This window comes from Martes martes, assembly GCF_963455335.1.
Source record: "Martes martes genome assembly, chromosome: 10".
Taxonomy (NCBI): Eukaryota; Metazoa; Chordata; class Mammalia; order Carnivora; family Mustelidae; genus Martes; species Martes martes.
Window position 1 is genome coordinate 35808393 of NC_137898.1, and position 22491 is coordinate 35830883.

The following is a 22491-nucleotide window of genomic DNA, read 5'->3' on the forward strand; positions in this document are numbered from 1 at the left end:
TCTGTGGTTTTGATTTCTGTGGTTTTAGTTACCTGTGGTCAACTGCAGTCCCAAAGAAGGGTAAGTACAGTACAATAAGTATTTTGAGAGAGAGACCACATTCATACAACTTATTACAATATATTATTATAATTGTTCTATATTGTTAATCTCTTACTGTGCTTAATTTATAAATTAAACTTTATCATAGGTGTGTATGTATAGAGGAAAACAGTATATAAATAGGGTTTGGTACTATCTGTGGTTCAGGTGTCTACCAGAGAGAGGTCTTGGAATGTATCCCCACAGATAAGGGGGGACTACTATAATCGAACATTTGCTCTGTGACAGGTGTTTTGCATATTGATTTAGGAATTGAAACAGCATATTTCTTTAATTCAGTCAACATTTACAGCCTAGTCAGGAAAACCTGTAACAGACTAAGTACTATAATATGCTGCTTAAAATCAAGTTTAAAGATCATCTGGGAACGTAGAGGAGAGATAGTTCAGTTTGTGAAGAGATTAAGAAAGTCTACAAGAAGGAGGTGACATTTGAGCTGGTAAAAGATAGGCAGAGATTTTTCCAAATGGTCATGAGGCTGACTATACTCATGGACATGCTGTGAAAAGTAGCTAGGAGAGAAGCAGGGGTCAGAGTAAAAAGGCTCTGTCTATGCTGCAGAATTTGGACTTAATCTTATGGATGTGTGAGGTCCTGTTTTACTACTACAATGATCCATTATAGAAAGATTTTGACTGCCAAACTCATTTATTGTTAAAATCCCATTTTATTAATCAAAAACTTGAATCAGCATACCTGATCACCAGGATGTTAGTGTGAATCCATTTTTTTTGATGTGAATCCATTTTTTTTGTGAATCCATTTTTTTTTGATGTCAGGGTACTTGATATTTTAGGCATTACAAACTATAACTTTTGAGGTTTTGAAAATATCTCTGACTTCTACTACCACTGATTGGAAGTGCTCTGAAATATCTAGATAGCCTATAATGTCAAAATCATGATCTGATAGAAAGAACACAGGTATTGTAGACCTGAGTCTGTGAGTCCTGGCTATATGTCTACATATCTGGAAGATGCCTCTTTTTTTCAGTGTTCAATACCTTATCTAATTTAGGAACTTATCATGGGGTTACAAAATAATAAGTGGAAGTACCTAAAAATGCAAGTAAGTTTCTTTTTTATATGATATTTCTGATAAGATGTACTAATATTCTTTTTCTTTAGTGATAATCGATTTGTATAATAACTGACTTCAGTTAACATACTGGTCTTGACTGAGGATATACTAACAGTAAGTTAACTTGTCAGTGCTTCTCAATGCTCATTTACCCCTGTGCTAAAAGTAAAAAGTGAATACTGTTTTTGTTTTCTTCAGATTGATTGAATTAAAACTTATTGAATACCTACTATGGGCTAATTAGTATTCTAGATGCTGGAGGTTCATTTGTGAATAAGAGGGGCCCCCTTCACCCTCATGAGATCTTATATGGCAGAGATAGGAAACATATTAAACATGTAAACAAACAGCATTTTATTTGACTTTGGATGCTATAAAGAAAATAAGACAGAATATTGGGATAAATAGTAACTGGGTGGAGGAGGAAGTTCACTACTTTAGATGGATGGGCTTCTCTGGGATGCTAACATGCAGCTGAGTTAGCCTTGCTAAAATCTGGGGAAAGAGATTCCTTGTCAGAGGCAACAACCTGATACAGAGGCCCTAGAGCAGAAATGAGTTTGCGGGGCACCTGGGTGGCTCAGTCAGTTGGGCATCTACCTTCAGCTCAGGTTGTGATCTCAGGGTCCTGGAATTGGGCCCTACAATAGGCTCCCTGCTCAGTGAGGAGTGTGCTTCTTCCTCTGCCCACCCCTCATACCACTCCCCACTGCTTGTGTTCTCTCTCTCTCTCAAATAAATCTACTTTTTTTTTTTTTTTTTTAAATGAGTTTCTTATGTTTGAAAAAAGGCCAGCGTGTCTGGAGTGGAGAGAGTGATGGGGAAGATAGTAGGAGTTAAGGTTGGAGGGTCAGATCACATATAATCCTTGTTCACCAGTTCGATTATTCTAATTGTATTGAGAAGCCTCTGGAAGATTTTAAGGAGGGAATTGATGAGATCGGATATACACTTAGAGATTACTCTGGCTGCTGTGGGGAAACTGGCTTATTGGGAACAAAAAGTCAAGGCAGGGAAACTCATGGGGAGGATTTTGCTGTATCCAGGAAAAATATCACAGTAGTTTGGAGTAAAGTGACAGTAGCAGCATGGTAGGAAGTAGAGATGGATTTGGGATACATTTTGGTGGTGAGACAAGCAGGACTTCTAACATTTGGACGTCAGGCTGAGGGAAGGAGGAAACATCAGATATGACTTCGAGTTTTTAGGCCTGATGAGCTGGGTGAATGATGATAACTATTATAAAAATCCGAAGATGTGGTAGGAGTAGATGTATGGCTGAGATGGGGAGAGAGGAGTCCTTAAGGATTCTGATCTAGATCTCTGGTTTATAGTACTAACTTAGTAACCTGGTGGATATGGCAATTAGATATTTATGTCTGATGCTTGGGGACAGCCAGGATTGAAGATATAAATTTCAGCAACATCAGTATGTGGGTGGTATTTAAAAGCATAGAACTGGATCAGGTTATCTAGGGAGGGTTTGGATAGTAAAATGAGAGGGCTCAATATCCCAATATTTAGAAATCAAACAGCCAGCAAGGGTCCTGGCAAAGGAGCATTCATTGAAGTTGAAGGAAACCCAGTGGAGTATGATGTCCCAGAAGCCATGGGAAGTGTTTGAAGCAAGGAGTTATGAATTCTGTTCAGTGCTGCCTGAGAGATAAGGAAGAGCTGGAAAGAGCTTTCATAATTGGCCATGGTAAGATGAAGGAAGGCCATTATTGACCTCAATATTGAATACTTTATGTATGCTAGCAGCATTCTGTGTGCTTTTATGTGCACTAACTTTTTTAGTCCTCACCACAGCCCTATGAGACAGTTGCTTTTATTATCCCCATTTTATAGCTAAGGAAATTGAGACATAGACGAGTTATGCTACTTTTTTACCTAGTGAGTCACAGAACAGGGATTGGAACTCAAGAGGTCAAAGTCCAACAACCATATGTTGTTTCCTATATAATATTTTTAATAAGAAAAACTAGTATGAAACCACATCAAAGTAAGTTGAAGAGAGAATGGCAAGTGAGAATGTGGAGATTATACATCAAGACAACTCTTGAGAGAAGTTTTGTGGAGAGTAGATAAATGGGATGGGAGCTGGCAGAAAACATAGGTCAAGGACATTGTTTTGCTTAAGATGGGTGATATTACTGCTGATGTTGATGATCCAGGTAAAAGAGGGGGCTTGAAGAGAGGAGAGATCAAGGATGGTTTTAGGAATATAGTTCTTAAATGGCTCATGTAGAAGCAAGGAATCTTCCTCCCTGTTGACAGGAAAAAACACAGTATATTGGTTCATATGTAGCTGGATTAACAGCATTGATGGTAGGAGGATGAGGGAGGTAGTTCTTGTCTCATAGTTTCTGGGTTCTCAATGAAGTATGAAAAGGAGGCAAGTAGAGGGATACAAGAAGTTATCGCAAGCAGGAGAGATAAAGGTAGAGGTAATAGAGAATGAGCATCTTGCCGAGGGGAAAACAAATGTACCAGAGAAATTAATGGGACTTAATGATGGGTAGTGTTGTTTGTGATCTGATATTTTTGGTTCAAAATTGGACCAATTAACAGAACTCTGTCATGTTTTACTCCTTTTCTGGGGAGAAGTTTAGCTACTTGGGATTAGGAGCCGAGTAAGGCTTTATTAGGGTTGGACAAATAGGGCAAGCAGAATGGAGGGAGAAAGAACAAATCATTTAAAGAGTTTTTTCCAGGTGCCTTGTTAGCTCAGTAGAGCACGTCAGTCTCATAAAGAGTGTTTTCCAGGGAGTGATTATAGCACCGAAACATGGTATTTAACTGTGGATGGTGGATAGTGAGGAAGAGGTTTTCAGTTGAGAGTTTCCAGTGCTCTTGCAGAATGTTGGGCTGGAGGTTCTTGAGGGAAGCTGGAGATGTAGGAGCTTGCAGTCAGTTGATGGTGATGACAAGATCCTGACCATGACCATGGCGGTGGGTGGCCTACATGGAATATATTGATGGAACTGAGAAAATTAAGAAAACAACAGGCTGGGATTTGGGGAGACTTTTTAATATAGATGTTCAAATTGCCAGGAATTATGACAGTAGTGGTAGAGAGAAGATGGTGAGCTCGGTGCTAGGATTTTAGTAACTGGTTTAACTTAACCATATGACAGTCAAAAAGAGCAGTATTGGCTGTTGTGGTCAGATGACATATTCAGAAGGGCTGTGAGTTTTGAAGGGTTGAGATGTAAAGTGGTTTGCAAGTGGCAGTGGGGATTAGGGTAGGTAGGGAAAACACATACCCACTGACTCCAAGCCTTGAGGTGTATCCTGAAAGAGGGGGACTATAAAGAGAGAACATTGTCAGTCCACTGCTGGCATGCAAAGCTTTTAAAAGTATGACAACAGCAGGATGGCTTGGGCAGGGTGGGTAGGGAGTAGAGACCAAAGACAGTAATGATATTGTGGAACCAGTCCCCAGAGAGGTGACAGGATCAGATGAGGACAGTAGGTATAGAGAGGAGGCATGTCTAAAAAATCTTTCCAGAGTAGAATTGGAAAGGGTTGTTTCAGACCTAACTGATGTTGATACTATTAATGGAGAAAGGGAATATAGAAAAGTAGGATAGATGTAGGGGTAAGAAATAGAGGACTTTTCCCTCCTACTAACTTGATAATGAAGATAATATATACACATGGTTTAAAAATTAAATAGTGCTGGGGCCCCTGGGTGGCTCAGTGGGTTATGTGTCTGACTCTTGATTTCAATTCAGGTCATGATCTCAGGGTTGAGGGATCGAGCCCTGTGTGAGGCACAGCACTTAGTAGGGAGTCTGCTGGAAGATTCTCTCCCTCTGCCCTTCCACCCCTTCTCAAAAAAAAAAAAAAAATCTAATAGTACTAAAAGTTTTTTGATGGAAAACTGTTTGCCTCACTTCTCATGACCTTCATGGTCCTGCTCTCTGGGGGGTTATTTACGTGAATTTTTCCTTTGATGATTTCCTCCCCACAACATTCTCTGTTCCCTTTTTTCTTCAGTTTGTTTAGGCAGTTAGCATTTCTGAATCAATTCTCTAATCTTTTTTTAAGTCCTCCCCCCCCCCCCCGCTTTAAATCTCTGTCCCACCCCCATACCCTGCCCCCACCAGGAGAGGGACCAAGATTTCTTTGATGTTATCTTCTGATTCTTGGGCAAGTTTTTTTTTTTTTTTTAAGATTTTATTTATTTATTTGACAGACAGAGATCACAAGCAGGCAGAGAGGCAGGCAGAGAGAGAGAGAGGGAAGCAGGCTCCCTGCTGAGCAGAGAGCCCGATGTGGGGCTCGATCCCAGGACCCTGGGATCATGACCCGAGCCGAAGGCAGAGGCTTTAACCCACTGAGCCACCCAGGCACCCCACTTGGGCAAGTTTTTTATGGCTACCTCATTTTAAATTCCAAGCATGCTCGCTCTCTCCTATTTATTCCTTTTTCATAGCATCCTGTACTTATTTTATGGATATAGTATCTTTTCACATATCTAAAGACATTAATTACATTTTTCCCCTTCTTAATTGTCTGTGTTTCTTCCAGGTGCCCATTTTTCCTTCATTTTCTCTTTTTCAATCCTCAAATGTCTATTAATCCCTGTCTGACATTTATGTTCATACTATGAATCCTGTCTGTTCTGACTTAAGAATAGAGCATTAAAAAGGCTTCATGGAAGCTGTGTGGGCATGGGCAGGGCTTACTGATGGTGGATCTTATTTGTTGTTGAGGAAACCTCCAAATGCTTGGAAGTCTTCTCCTTAGGCTACTCAGTTTCTAAGAGAAGAATCTGCTGATGTTCCTGGGGGATATAAGCCTGCTGCCAGTTTTCATGAGTAGAGTTTGGGAAGGCAGCTCTGTGTATCCCCGTTGATTATGTGAACTATCACTTCAGGGTGTTTCAGCCCATCTAGGGTATGAGCTTTCCTTGGTACCTGGGGTCTCCATGTGTAATTTCTGTAGGCTGAGTCCGTTCTCTGTGTGCACCAGTATCTATTTCAGTTTTTAGAAACCTTTAAACAGTAAATGAAAAAAGGGAAAAAGGTACCTGGAGGAAACAGAGCCAATTAAAAAAAAAAAAAGAAAAGAAATGCAACAATCTTTAGTATTCTTAGAGATGATTTTAAAAAATGCCATATCTACACTGTCCTAACTCGGTTATTTCGCCTTCATTCAGTGCCTTCTAACAATGTACTGAAATCTTCAGTTAGCTCTTGGATTCTCTTCTGTTCTCCTTCCCCTTGTGGCTTTGTACTTTTTTCTTTTTTTTTAAAGAAATGCCTTTGCCATCATTTTAGCAGAGGTTGGAGAGGGATCGGAGATAATTGCATTTGATTAATCTGCTATTTAATTGGAAATCCTAAGTTTAGTGGTGAGCATATTAACATAAGGGTTCTTGTGGAGACACAGGTTTGTTGCCTAGGTGAGAAATTTAGTTTAGAGTTAGATATTTAGACCTCCTCAGTTTAACATAATTATTGAAGCCATGGAGATGGATACCCTTTCCCCAGGAGAGTTTGAAGCATGGCATTCATTCATTCAACACATACTTACAAAGTGCCTATCATGTGCTGGCAGGGAGAAGATGGGCTAGGCTGGGGTATAGAGAACTGACATAAAGATAAGGCAGTGGGAAAGAAGCCACTGGAAAAGCAATGGGAAAGGTTGAGAGGGGATGAGAGGAGAGTGTGCCCACCTGAGAGGCAATTTTAGAGAAGGGAGTACAGACATTTTCCATAATATAAAGTACTACATGAGGGTTCAGATGGAATGAAGGAAGCCTTCTATTTGATTATTCCATTCATATTTATTGAATTTCTAGCACAGTGCTAGATTTTGGGGATAGAGTGGTCAACAAGATTGACCTGGTCTTAGATCTGTTAGAGCTTACATTCTGGTGGAGGTGGAGTTAAACCAGGATCAACCTTAAATCATGAGCCATGGGAGCACATCGGGAGGAAGCTAACTTTGTCAGGAAACACTTCCACGTGGAAGTTAAGCTGGGACCCAGTTTTGAGGCCCTGAATAAACAAAACTTAGCATTTAATCATTTTGGAGCCTGGAGAGGAAGGAATGGACCTAGAACAGGGATGATTCCACATGTAACCTACATACCTACCTACTTACTACTTCTCCCTCCCTCCCTTCCTTCCTCCCTTCCTTTCAATTTTATTTATTTATTTGGCAGAGAGAGAGAAAGAGTACAAGCAGAGGGAGAGGCAGACTCCCCGCTGAGCAGGAAGCCTAATGAGATGTGGGACTTGATCCCAAGACCCCAGGGATCATGACCTGAGCCAAAGGTGGACACTTAACTGACTGAGCCACCCAGGCACCCCTCACAGGTAACCTTTCTTTCAAAGAGCCAAGGCTAGGTTATATGACAGCTTTTGAATGGATTGTATACATTCATGCCCTCTACAACGTTACAAGGGAAATTTCTAGAATCTTAGTCATTTCTACAGAAAAATCTTAAATATTCCATGTGAGAGTAAACCTTGAAGTTTCATGATTAAAAATGGACCACCTGTGGCTTCAGGGTCTGAAGTATTACAGATGGACTATTTATTTAAAAAAACGAAATGCTAATAATCTAATTAGCAATTCAAAGGTTGGACTTTCACGCACTTGCTTAGTGTGATACCCAGGGCCCAGATGAAGAACAAAGTATAAAGTAGTTTACATTACACTAACAAATTGCACTTTCTGACTTAAACTAAAAACTAATTTTTCTTTATTTAAAAAAGGAAACATAGCAAATAATATTCAAGTGTTTACCATGCCCATTAGTATTCTAAATTAAATTCATATGTGGGCTGGCAAAAAAAACACACTAAGTTCCTTTACAGTGAATATTTACCTACTGTTGATAATGGCAGTCTGCCTGAAAGAGAAGATTTTTCAGAAAGGGCAATGGGTCTTGAATTTCCTCTTAAAATTGGAAGGGGTAAGAGGAACACTTGAGAAGGGAAAATACTCAATTATCTGTCAGTAGGGAGAAAGTTGTACCTTATGTGCGGAAGAAAAAAGTTGGCAAGAAACAACTGCACTTTTCTTTCCCAGAAACCACAGCACCTCCTCCTTTCCCTTTCTCATTCACCTGCTCTAAGCTGGTGGAACTAGCACGTGAACTTGGGGAAAAAAAGAAGAGCCTCTCCCTTCCCATCAGCTTCATGGTCCTGGGAACCACCTGAGGGCCAGAGGGAGATGGAAGCAATCTTTGTTTCTCTTTGGTGGCGTGGGAGTGGAACGTTTTCAACTTTAGTTTGAATAAATTTACCAAAACAACCATACAGCGCCTACCTGTCTGTGACTCCCACTCTCTCAGCCCAGGGCTTTCCTCTGTTGGTGTGGGCTGAGATGCAAAATGCCCACATAGGTAAATCTAAAAGGCAAATCTTAAAAGGTATATGTTAAAATAGAGGAAATTCTCACCAATTTATTTAGCTGTCCAGATTGCAATTTTTTTTTTTTTAAAGTAGGCGCCATGCCCATTGTGAAGCCCAGTATGGGGCTTGAACTCATGATCCCAAGATCAAGATCTGATCAAGAATCAGGCGCCTAACTCACTGAACCACCCAGGCACCCCATTATTTAGCTGTCCAATGAAGACATGAGACAAGGCGATTGTGAAAGTCCCTTTCTGCACTGTTTCTGTTTTCTGTGTTGTTCATTTTTGCAATTGTAGAATGAGGACTTGGTCACTGCTTATCCCTAGTAAGAATGGTGAGAGCAATATCATCTCCTCTTAGATAGTGACAAACACAACTTACTTGAGGATGCCTTCCTCTGGTCCATGTGCATGTTCTGCCAGGAAGCAGCCTGGCTCAGGGGAGCAGTAGACTTCTTGAGTTTGAATATGTGCTTTGCTCCCTAAGTTGTAGGAATTAGACAAGTCTCTACCTCTCTAAGCCTCAGTTTATTCTTCTAAAAAATGGACTTAATGATACTTTCTCCAGAAGATGGTTGCAAAGATTAATATACCATGTGAAGTACCCAGCATAATGTGTGACACATAGAAGATGCTTTATATATCATTTTGAGTATTTTTTGATAATGGAAGTAACATTTTACTTCCTGACAGTAGATTAAATAAGGGTATACATTTTCAAAAAGTTGTACAGTTAAGGAGAATTACTCATGCTACTATCATGTTTTTGATGCCAATTTGTAATTTTTTCATAAAACATTTGGCCTTTGAAAGTAGCAGTAGTGTTTTTAGATAGGTATATGCTTTATGGGAGCTTTTAATGTAAATGGTTTCTTTGTTAAGACTGTGCAGAAATCAGGGCGCCTGGGTGGCTTAGTGGGTTAAAGCCTCTGCCTTCGGCTCAGGTTATGATCCCAGGGTCCTGGGATCAAGCCCCACATCAGACTCTCTGCTTAGCAGGGAGCCTGCTTCCTCCTCTCTCTCTGCCTGCCTCTCTGCCTACTTGTGATCTCTGTCAAATAAATAAAATCTTTAAAAAAAAAAAAAAGACTGTGCAGAAATCTTCCATATGAATTTGATGAGGGAAATTCAGGCATATTTTGACTTTCAATCTGAAGCTTTGCTCATGTGCTTCTTGGAAGCTCATTTAAGTTATTTTTGGCTGAAATTATGGAGAGTTGTTTCCCATATTTCATAAGAATCAAATAGGAAAATTAATTTTAAAAAGAGGTTAAAACCCTGTATGTTAGGTTGGATCCTCTGAGAAACAGACACCAGGATAGGATTAGTCACGCAAGAGATTGTGAGTACTAGCGAGGGAGTCTGAGGAGCCAGGAAAGCTATCAGACCATGATTAGGTCCGACCTACATGTGGAGGACAGAAGGAAAGAAGATAGATTGGTAGAAAGAGGGTTAGGTTTCAGTGAAGTTCTCAGAAAAGTTCAACAGAGCTGATGAGGCCCCCAACGCATGTTACCAATCAGAGAGTCCACATCTTGTAGTTATGGATCTGGTTTAGAGTCTCCGCTACTCAGTCATTGGCTGGGAGCAGCCTGTGGGAAGAGTGGCCTTGGTTAGAACTCTGTGATAGATTCAGAACACCTCAACTGGGGCCCTTGGTCCGTTATGCTTCTGACAATAAATCTGATGGGCCCATTTCCGTGGCCTCCATACTTCCATGTACTTCCGTAGCCCATGTTACAAAGCTTTATGAACTACCTAGTTAATGTTTTCCTCAAGCATTAGTGTCACAAAATGATTGAAAAGAAACATGTAATGCTTCGAGATACACCTGACAGATTTGTCCAGTGCTAGAAACATGGGCTTCATCCATCCTCAACATTCCTTTTCCATATTTTCAACTGCAGCCAGTCAGCAACTGAGTTCTGCTGATTTCACTCCCTAAACCAGTGATTCCTTCCATGTGTCTGCACTTTAGAATCATCTAGGGATCTTTTCAAAATTCCAAAGACCAGGCCACATCCAGATTAATTAAATCACAAGCTTTTTTTTTTTTTTTTTTGACTTCCCAAATGATTCCAGACAAGTTTGGAAACCAAAGTCTTAAATATTTCCAAATCTGACTTCTCTCCATCCCAACTACCATGGCCCTAGTCATTCCTCACTTGGATGATTGACCAGCCTCTGCGCTTCTAATCTTGTCCCCCGCATATTTATCCTGTTCACAGAAACCTATTGACCTCCCAGAAGTGTACATCTACTATGTCACTATTCTGTTTCCAGCTCTCGCAGAGCCCCTCACATCTAAAGCATTGCTACTCAATCCTTTCTTCCCCCTGCTTCCACAGTGTCCACCAGCATAATACACATCCTCAGTGAGTATCATACATGGTGATTTTCAGCATATTTGGACATGTTCTGTTCCCCCTGGGGAAGGATTCATAGTCTGGGCAACTTGAAAAACACTTTTTCCACCACCCCTTTTTCTCACTACCCTCTTCCCCCATTCCTGTTATGTGCTCTCCTGCTAAGGGCTTTAAACCTTAATATGGAATAGAAGACCACTTTTTGATCTTGTTCTATCTCTTTGATCTCATCTTTCACCTTGTTACTTAGTACTTATGTTCCAAACTTCTGAAAGGTGCTGGTATAAAAGATGTTGTTCCCATCTTTTATGCCTTCGATTATTTCTGTCCCCTCTTTCTGGAATGCCTTGCCTTTTACCTTCTCTAGCAGTGCTTTCCCTTTTGAACTAATCTGAAGTTTTAAAAACAACCAGTAAGTCTCAACTCTGGGGTTACTTCTGCAAAGCTTTCTCTGACTCACTACTCCAGCCAGGATGGGACCATTCTTCATTATCAAGGACCCTGTGTACTTGTTTTATTAATTTTGCAATGTTGCACTGGCATTAGCTGTTTTAAGGGATCTAGACTCATTGTTCTCTTTTTCTAGAATTACAATTTTTATAATTCTTTGATTTCATTTACTCTGAGAATTTGAACAAATGTAATTTGGAGCAGGGCATTATGATTAACAGAAGCTAGAATCATAAAATACCAATGTTGAAAGGGACTTTAAAGGTAATTTTGTTCAATCACAAAATTTTTTTGTATTTTGTATTTAATAAATTGAAGGAGAGTGCTATTTATCCAAATGGAAATATCCCCACATATTTTGGAAGTACAAAATTATAGTACGTGCTGGAGAAATCAGCAGAAAAGGGTGGATGTAGCCTCCAAGGGAAAGGGTATAGACAGAAAACAAAGGACAGATGACCTATTATTGGACAGCACTTGCCTTCAGGAAACATGAAGCCATTAAGAGATGCTAGTTCAGGAGACAGATTTGTAGAAGGAGAACCGGTGTGGTGTTATGAAAACCAGAGAAATGAGTATTTTAAGAAGCAGGGAGTGACTGTGGGGCCTGTACTCTGAGAGGCTCAGATAGCGGGGGTCCTATAAAGTTCCTTTTGGATATAATGCCTGCTCCTAGGAAACAATATCTACTGAGGAAGAATATGAACCTTCAAGAAATCAGACAGGACAAATTTACCTCTCCAGCCAGAATCTAAACCTAAGTATTTCTTGCCCTTTTTTCTAGGATTCATAGACTTTTGACAATTGGATAAAATCTACTGACTCTGTCCTCAGAAAAATGCATAAAAACACACATACACATACAATTTTATGTATAGTTTCTCATAGTTCATTCTATTACCTACCCCACACTATCTCTACTCAAGCTTCTCCATGGACACCCACATTAATACACATTGTTCTGCTGTCAGGTACCAAAGCTTGGGTGAAGAGGACAGGTGATACACTTGAGGATTAAGAACTATTTCCCCCTGCTTAAATATTAGGTAAACTAAACCTATAGAGGCCTTGGAAATTCTATTTTGCTTTTTCCTTATAAGGAGCACTAGACTGCTTAGAGGTATTCCTAGGTGCTTCCGTGACTGCCCAGTCTGCAGATTGTCCATTCTCCTGGATTCCTGTCTGTTGACTAACTGTGTCACTCACTTAGGCTTGGTAGCCACTGTGCCTTGGCTTTTGAAAAGGCCTCCTTCCGAATTTTAACCAGCGACCATGACTTACCTCATTTCTACCTGTCTGGCTTCTGACTTCCACTTCTTTTAAATAACTTGCCCTCAATTATTCCCTTTTCAAATTAAAGAATTTAGAGAGGCAGTGAAAACATTTTGGCTTGCAGAAATAGAAAAATTGTCATTTAAATTTTTATGAGAAAGAGCATAGTTACAGTCAACCTTTACCAATCTCAGCCCAATAGGATTGCAGTGACATGGAAAATTCAAAGCACTTGGCAATTTAAAAATACTAAATTTGTGATTTATATTATGGAAGTTATTTTTGTACCTGTTTTTTTCTGCTTTTCTTAGAATTGTTTTCACAATAACTAGGGATGCCTGGGTGGCTCAGTCGGTTAAGTGTCGGACTTCAGCTCAGGTCATGATCTTAGGGTCCTGGGATCGAGCCCTGCATTGGGCTTCCTGCTCAGTGGGGAGTCTGCTTCTCCTTTCCTTCTGCCCCTCTGCCTGCTTGTGTTCTCACTCTCTCAAATAAATAAACAAAATATTAAAAAAAGAGAGAGAGAGAAATGTTTTCACAATAACTAGATGAGAATGAAGTGGACATGTTGGAAAATTGCCCTGGGATACCACATGAACTTTGTTTGATCTATACTTGTTAGTAATGGAAACTGGATATCTTTTCAAGAGAGAATTTTAGAGTTTGATAAATAATAGCAATTTCTTAAAGTGGAACATGAACTTTGGATTAAAAAATGTAAATAGGGGCGCCTGGGTGGCTTAGTGGGTTAAGCCTCTGCCTTCAGCTTGGGTCATGATCTCAGGGTCCTGGGATCGAGCCCCGCATCAGGCTCCCTGCTCAGCAGGGAGCCTGCTTCCTCCTCTCTCTCTGCCTGCCTCTCTGCCTATTTGTGATCTCTCTCTGTCAAATAAATAAATAAAATCTTTAAAAAAAATGTAAATAGTGTGAAAAATATTAGTCTAGAAATGATTATTTTAGTCAGTTTTATATTGGATTTTTAAAGGGACCCGAGTTTGGATAAGTAATTAAAAATGCTGCGCCCCGCACAATGAGATTTTTAGGGTGATGGGCCTGGTCTGTATGGTCCTGTGGTGTTGAATTACATAACTCTATACATTTTTCAAAATTCATAGAATTGTATACCATAAGAATAGCTTTTACTGCCTGCAAAAAAAAAAAAAAAAAAAAAAAAAAAACACCACCCAGCATGTCAGGGGAATTCAGGATGGAATGCAGACTGTGACAAATGAACCTAACTGTGTTACAAATATAGGACATAGTCTCCCTAAAGGGATGGGAAAGAAAAGAGTTGACCCAAAGAACTTGGGAAAACAGTGTTTTGCCTAGTTTCTGTAAGGATAAAGGCAAAAAGAACTGGTCAAAACCACTGGCAAATTTGTTTCTCTCAGAGGTACAGTTTAGCAATTCTGATACCATTTTACATTATTTGCTAGGGTTGAACAAATACGTAAATATATTGTAGATGATAAGAATCAGGTGCCAGTTTCTTTATTAACGGACAAAAAAAGTAACAAATATGTGGGATGGAGTGGGGACTAGGGTTTCCTATATGAATTGGTCAGTACAGATATAAGTATCAATATGTGTGTTTGCAGTGGCTACTATAATGTACATATTTCCCAGCTCTGTTCCTTGGAAGGACTGAGAAGCAATGGCACCTAGTAGTGACAAGCACACCCAAGATCTTGTTTTCTTAATGCTAGTCTTCAATAAAAGGAGCCAGGATTCCTTGGAGAAATGGCTGATTGATTTTAAGACTGGAATAGGAAAGAGACAAATAAGCCTGGAGTGTCTTATAGTATTAGAAAGTAAAGAGGAAGGGAAGAGGGGGATGAAGGGATGTCAGAAGGACACAGGGGCCAACCAAAAGAAGCTGCTAATGGCCAAAGCTGGACCAATTTGAGTACTAAAGTGAAAGCCCATAAAAGGACTATAATCTAAAAACTAAAATAAATATCCCTAAATTCATATCTGTATAGATTGAATAAATAAGTAAATAAATAAGTGTACAGGGTGAGGAGGGACAAATCTTATCTGCAAGGAATGAGGGAAATAGAAATCAGTAGAAATCACCATTAGAATACCATGGTAGTAACTGCTACAGGCCAAGATCCCTTGATGAATGCCATAGTCAGCCAATGAAGCTTTAACAAAAAACTGAGTATTTGCATAGTTTTAAACTATCTCCCCTCCAAATATCATTTACTGCTGTAGTGGTTTTCACATAGTTTTAAATGTTTTGATATTCTCCCATCCAGGAGGTGGAAATTAATTCCTCTCCCATTAACTGTGGGCTGTACTTAGTGTCTCACTTCTAGGGAAGCGAATATAGGGAAATTTGGCAGACAGGCACCTGAACCAAGTGTTCAAGGTTAAGATTACAGGTTGATATATAGACTTTTTGATACGATGCAACTGGAACTGCAACTTCATCTCTATGGATTCTTCCCTCAAACCCATAACTTAGTCTAATCTTGAAAAAACATTAGACAAAACAGAATGGAGAGACATGGCACAAAAAACCCTAACCACTACCCTTCCAAAACAAGTCAAAGTTAGAAAAGACAAAGAAAGGCTGAGAAGCCATCACAGATTGAACCTACAGAAAAAACTAAACACAACAAAGTACCCTGGATTGGTTCCTGGAATAGAAACCTGAAAAATATTTACATGTAGTTAATAGTATTGTACCAATGTTAATTTCTAAGTTTTGATATATGTACCATGGTTGTACAAATGTTAATAATACACCGTGTTTATAGCTAAGGGAGAGATGGGTGAAAGGTATATGGAAAGTCTTAATACTGTGTTTTTCAATTTTTTTGTAAATCTGAAGTTACTTTAGTATAAAAAGCTAAAAAAAATATGCTGCTCCTGAAGCTCACACTTACAAATTCAGAACTTTGGGGTTTTTTGTTTATTTTTATAAATACTGTGTATTTTGCCATTTTTCTCTTTTAACATGATAACTTGTCATTTGGTAGAAGAGCATTTAAACATAGTTATTAATACCTGGGATTTATTTAAAATAAGGGCTTTAGTCTACTTTATTATAGGTCTTAAAAACAGAATAAAGTCAAAGTGAATAATGGTCAAGACTAAAGCAAGTCAGGTTATGAATGTGCACAGACACCTACACTGTATTCAATATAAGTCTTGCTGATGAGAGAAGAACTTATGTTTGGAATGTTTCCAACAGAATATCATCCACAGAGAAAAATGTGTAATTTTGAATTAAATACATGAAAGGAAACTAATTTCATGGTGTTATTGGGGGAGAGAAACAGCCTTTTTCTTGACATAGAAACTATTATATATATATATATATATATATATGTATGTATGTGTGTGTGAGTATATATATATATATGCACTTAGGCAAACAAAATTGTTCTTTTGATTAATCTATCTCTAATATCTCTAATAATTTGAAATCATGAAACAATATAGTGAGCATATGGACTGTTAAAAATAGTCTGATTTAGGGGCGCCTGGGTGGCTCAGTGGTTTAAGCCTCTGCCTTTGGCTCGGGTCATGATCCCAGTGTCCTGGGATCGAGCCCCACATCGGGCTCTCTGCTCAGCGGGGAGCCTGCTTCCTCCTCTCTCTCTCTCTCTCTGCCTGCCTCTCTGCGTACTTGTGATCTGTCTGTCAAATAAGTAAATAAAAAAAAAAATAGTCTGATTTAAATTGGAATGGGCTATGCCAGAATTTGCAAATTCCATGGGCTGTGGGCTGCATTTAGCTGTGCGTTTATTTTCATTGGCTGCCATAGTTTAAATTTTTTGAATTAGTTGTCAGTATGTATGTATTTATTTTTTAAGATTTATTTACTTTGGAGAAGAGAGAGAGAGTGTGAGAGCATGAGCAGGAGGGCAGAGGGAGAGGGAGAGACTATCTCAAGCACACTCCCTCCTGGGATTGACCTGGGACTCAGTGTCATGACCCTGAGATCATGACCTGAGCAGAAACCAAGAGTCAGATGCTTAACAGACTGTGCCACTCAGGTGTCCCTTGGCAGTATTTTAGAATAGTGAGTTTTTACATAAAAACTTGAGTTTTCATTCTCTCTCAAACAGTAAGATCCGACAACACTGTGTGTCCATTCTGCTATGGTGGCCCCTGCCAAGGACTGGCTGATGGATGCCTGTTATAAGATGTGCCCTTTCTAGTTTGCCACATTTCCTTTGTTGTTATTGTATATAGATTTTAAAAATTGAAGTGAAATTCACATAATGTAAAATTAACTATTTCAAAGTGAACAATTCAGTGGTATTTAGTACCTTCACAATGTTGTGCAACCATTGCCTCTAGCTGCAAAACTTTTCATCATCCCAAAATAAACTCCATTCTAATTAAGCAGTCACTCCCCATTCCCCTGCTCCCAGAAGCCCCGGCACCTACCTATCTGCTCTCTGTCTCTTTGGATTTACCTGTCCTGGATATTTCATATAAATGGAATCATATAATATGTGACCTTTATGTGTCTGGCTTCTTTCACTTAGCATAATGTTTTCAAGGTTCATCAGTGTTAGAGAGGACTTACTAGTACTTTTTTCCTTGTATGGCCAAATAATATTCCACTGTTATGGATACATACCGCCTTTTATTTATCCATTCATAGGTTGTGGACAGTTGGTTTTTTCTCACTTTTGAAACTTATAGTTTCATAATGAAACTATATGAAACTTATAGTTTCATAGTGCTGCCTTCAACATCTGTATACAGGGTTTTGTTTGAATAAATACCATATTTTTAACATTTTCTATGGATATTAATGTTGTTTCAGTCACACTTCTTGACATTGCCTATTACCTCCCACCCTGGTCTGCTTTATTTACTTCTTTTCTCATCCTGTTTCCATTGGCTTTTGTATTTATGCTTTCTGGTATGTAATGGGGGCAGGCATATGCATTTCCTCCATTTCCGTACCTTTTTCCAGCACAGAACTTGAACTAATTAATGAAAACCTTTCTTTGTTTTTTTTTTTAATGTACCTCTACACTAGATTTCTTTACCTTTTCTTCTTCAACTTTGATCATTGATAAATATTGATTGTGGGTAAGGATGGTTCTATTTTCCTCTATTTTTCACATTAAAAATTGGGTAGTTTTAGAAGATCTAAAATTGGGGATAGAGCTTTGCCCCTTTTGTAGTAAGCAGTGCCTTTATATATGCATCTGGGTTTAATTATAGTTGGCATCTCTGAACTCTGAGGGAAATTATGCATTGCTGAGATGTCGTGTATTTCTGGCAGTCTAAGAGTATAATCACTCAAACGTAAAGTCACTGCTCTGGCTTTCTTTAACTTGGCCTCAAGGTCTGTCTTACCTCCCTCTCCTTGCTGCTGACCTGGGAGGGCCTCTTTTTCACTTCAATCCCTATCTCCTCTCCTCCTCTGATTTGCCCTTATTTGCCATTTAATCATTCACTCTAAGTAATATGACTTAACTTCTTTATTGTTGTATCAAGCCTCCCTAACTAGATTATAAAGCTCTGCTGAACAGACTCTAGTTTTGTTTATTCTTTATATGCTTCAGTGCAGAGCATGTATAACAGGCGTGCAATAAATACTTGCATTAGTGACTCACCAAACCAAAAAAAGAAAAACAATGCCCTTTTAAATATACCTAACTACTCAGTATTATGAAGCTGAGCAAGTTTAAAAGTGTTCAAATTCATTTTTGTATGTCTTTTTTTTTTAAATTGAAGTATAATTAACATAGTGTTATATGGATTTCAGATGTACAACACATCAATTCGACAGTTCTGTGTATTACTCAGTGCTCATTATGATAAGCATAGCTACCCAGAATAAATGCCCAGGAGTTCATTTGCTGAGTCATATGGTAGTCATGTCAGTTTTTTTTTTTTAAGATTTTATTTATTTGTTTGATAGAGATCACAAGTAGGCAGAGAGGCAGGCAGAGAGAAAGGAGGAAGCAGGCTCCCTGCTGAGCAGAGAGCCTGATGTGGGGCTCGATCCCAGGACCCTGGGATCATGACCTGAGCTGAAGGCAGAGGCCACTGAGCTGAGGTGCCTCAATTTTTTTTTTTTAAAGAAACTGCCAAACTCTTTTTTTCTAAAGTGGCCATACAACCATACCATCTTATTACAGTGTTATTTCAAACTCATTTTTTAGTGTAATACTTTTCATTAAGATTAATAGCCAGTTGGAAAGAAAAGTTTTGTGTGATAGCTGTGGTAACTAAATTCCTCTTCAAATCTAATTAATATACTAGTATAAGTTGGTGATTCTAAAAATGTGTGTTGCACACTGCCTGCATCAGAATTCCTATTGTGTTGGTTGAAAATGAAGATGCTTGAACCCACCCATGCATTTATATGCTAATATATTCTGATGGTTGAGCCCAGGGATCTGCAATTAAAAGGAAAAAAAAAAGCTCTCCTGTAGTCTTACGTACTCTAAATTTTGAGAACCATTGGGATTCTTTGAGAAGATATTAATACCTTCATTTGGGATATTTCAAGTAGATTGAAGTTCAACTTAGGTTGAAAATAGGGACAATAAACAAATTATATATTTAATAAATTATATATATATTTTTTAGTTTTTAAGAAACTATTTTGAAACAATTATGTGTTCATAGGAAAAATAGTGCTGTGAGGTCTTGTGTGCCCCTCACCCAGTTTCTTTTAATGGTTCCATCTTAGATATCCTGCAGTATAATACCAAAAGCAGGGAATTGACATTGCTATGATATGTGTGTATGGTTTCGTGCCATTTTGTCATATGTATAGATTCACAAAACCACTCCCACCCCACTGCATCAAGATGCAGAACTGCTCCATCACCACAAAGATCTCTGTCGTGCTACTCCTGTGTGATCACTCCCACCTCCTTTCAACTACATTGCAATGATGAAGCTTTTCCCCATTGCTATAATTTGTCATTTTGAGAATGTTTTATAAATGGAATCATGCAGTATGTGACCTTTTGAGACTGGTTTTTCTTATTCAGCATAATGCCTTTGAGATCCATCTAAGACATTGCTTTTATCAATAGTTTGTTCCTTTGTATTGCTGAGTTGTATTCCATGGTGCAGATGCATTGTATTTTGTCTAACCTTTCACCCATAGAAGGACTTTTGGGTTGTTTCTAGTTTGGAAATATTACAAGTAAAGCTGCTATGAATAACTGTGTACAGGTTTTTGTGTGGAGGTAAGTTTTCATTTCTCTGGAGTAAATGCCCAGGAGTACATTTGCTGAGTTGTACAGTAGTTTCTTGTTGATTTTTTTAAAGAAACTGCCAAACTCTTTACCAAAGTGACCATGCATTTTACATTTGCACCAGCAATGTAGGAGAGATCCAGTTTCTGAACATCTTTGCCAGCATTTGGTGTTGTCATTATTTTTTAATTTTAGTTTTCAAGTAGGTATATAATAATATTTCAGCATGGTTTTAATTTGCATTTCCCTCTGTCTAATGATGTTGAACATCTTTTTGTGTGCTTATGTGCCATGTATATGTGCTCTTTATTGAAATGTCTGTTCATATAGTGTGTTCTTTTTCTAATTGGAATTTTTACTATTGTTTTGGGAGTTCTTTATATATATGAGATATAGGTCCTTTGTTGGGCATGTTGTTTGCAAATATTTTCCCTGTTTGTAGCTTATTTTTTCTTCATCTTAACAGGGTCTTTCACAGAAAAAAAGATTTGGGCTCTGATGAAGTCTCATTTATCAATTTTTAATTTTCTATATCCTGCTTTTGGTATATATCTGAGAGCTCTTCACCAAACTTAGTTCCTGAAATCTTCTATGTCTTCTTTCAAAAGTTTCCTAGTCTTGCATTTATATCTGTGATCCATTTTGAGTTAATTTTGGTATAGATGTGAGGTTTAGGTCAGGGTTCATTTTTTTGGTTTTTGTTTTGTTTTATTTTTTGGTTTTTTTTTTTTTGCTTATGGTTATTCCTACACCATTTGTGGAGAAGACGATCCTTTATCTATTGAATTGCCTTTGTTCCTTTGTCAAAAACCAGTTGGCCATGCTTGTGTGGGTCTCTTTGGGTTTTCTGTTCTGTTTGATTGATGTATGTGTCTGTCTGCCAATACCACACTTTTTTTTTTTAACGTACAGTGTTTTATTAGTTTCAAGTGTACAATATATAGTGATTGAACAATTCTATATGTTACTCAGTGCTCATCACAGTAAGTGTACTCTTAATTCTTATCACCTATTTAATGAATTATAGCTTTAATTCAATATTTGGGAAGCTAATTTTCTTGACGTGAGTTTACAAATGAATGTTATTGATGTTGCATAGTTTTAATGGTATGGGATTAAAATCCTAGAAATTTAACAAATCCCAACTAACCTGAGAATTGCTGAGGTGAAACAGAATGAAATCACTTAAAAACACAACTGTGTATGATTCACACTTAAGTTACTTGTAGGACATAATTATATAACAAAATGCTACTCTCTCATCCAAAAGCTGCAAATGCAGTTGAAAAATAATTACTGCATGACACCCTCCAAATTATAGTTACTGTTTACTGATATTTTTAAAATCCTGCATCATTTATTGCTATTATGAACAAGTTCTGGAATGTGTTGAGCAGAGGCTTTTCAAGGTATTGCATTCAGATAATACAGACTTTTGTGTCCTAGGAGTTAAATAAACACAGCCTTAATGAGTAATCCAGCAGTATAATGAAACAATCACCAAACAAAAGTGACACAGTACATTGCTTGCTGGTAGCAAGTAATTGAAATGAAACAGGTTTGTTATATTTTAGGTAATATAAAGGAATAATAGTGAGCAATTGAGTGAACACTTTTTGTTAGAAAAATCAGGAGTTTTGGGGCTGTGTTTTTCATCAACATTATAATGCTTTTCTTCCTCTTGACCTTTTGACGTCTTGCACTTCTTAAATTTATCACTTTTTGTAGGCCCTGATTGGTTAGCAGGGCAATGGTATTTTTCTTTTATTCTGCAAAGATGTCAACAGTGTATTTTTCTTGTGGGGTTATATTTAAATCTATAGATTGATAATTCACTGTGTGACTTGAGGCAGAGCTTTTTTCAACCTCAAGCTAATAAAATAGAGCTGTCAATTATACAGAACAAAATATGTACCAAGGACGAGACTGATGCTCTGTCACACATCACATTTAACCTCACTGGAATCAGCTTGGGCAGAAAGGAAAATCAGAGGACAGAGTACAAGTAACCTATTTAAGATATCCAATATCTGTTTGTTTTTTCTCATTTCATTCATTGTGTGGTCCTGTTGGCACTGGAAAGGAACAATTTCTTCCTAACTTAATGGGAGGTATAAGTCACAAACACAGCTGACTGAAAAAGGGAAAGGTCTACTTAGGTTGGTAGTCTGGCAAAGGAAGTCTTAACTCCTGGTAAAACTGAAGGCAGAAAGAGCTGGGGACAAGTTCCAGATCAAGAATCTGGACACTTTTACCTAGTTCTTTAAGTCAAACAGTGTGATCTCTTTATGTTGTTTCCATTTCCAATCCCAAGAACTCCAGATATACCCAGGACCAAATACAAATGCCAAAATACATTTATTTCAAAATCATGTAAATGATTTTTGGGTTATCTGGGTCATTAGTCCCCCTCCACTAATGTGTATAATCAAGAGCTGATGATGCCACACATGATAAGCAATCCTTTAATGGAAGATTTGGTGTATAATTCCTTGTAGGAGTTCAGTTTTCTTTTTACAAGTTTTAGTTTTGACACACCTATTTTTGAAGAATGCCCTGTTCAGTTGTCTGAATTTTAGAATGTCATTTGAAATACTTAGCTATTTATGAAAAGGAGGAGGGATGTCCAGTTGGGAGTGAGAACGTA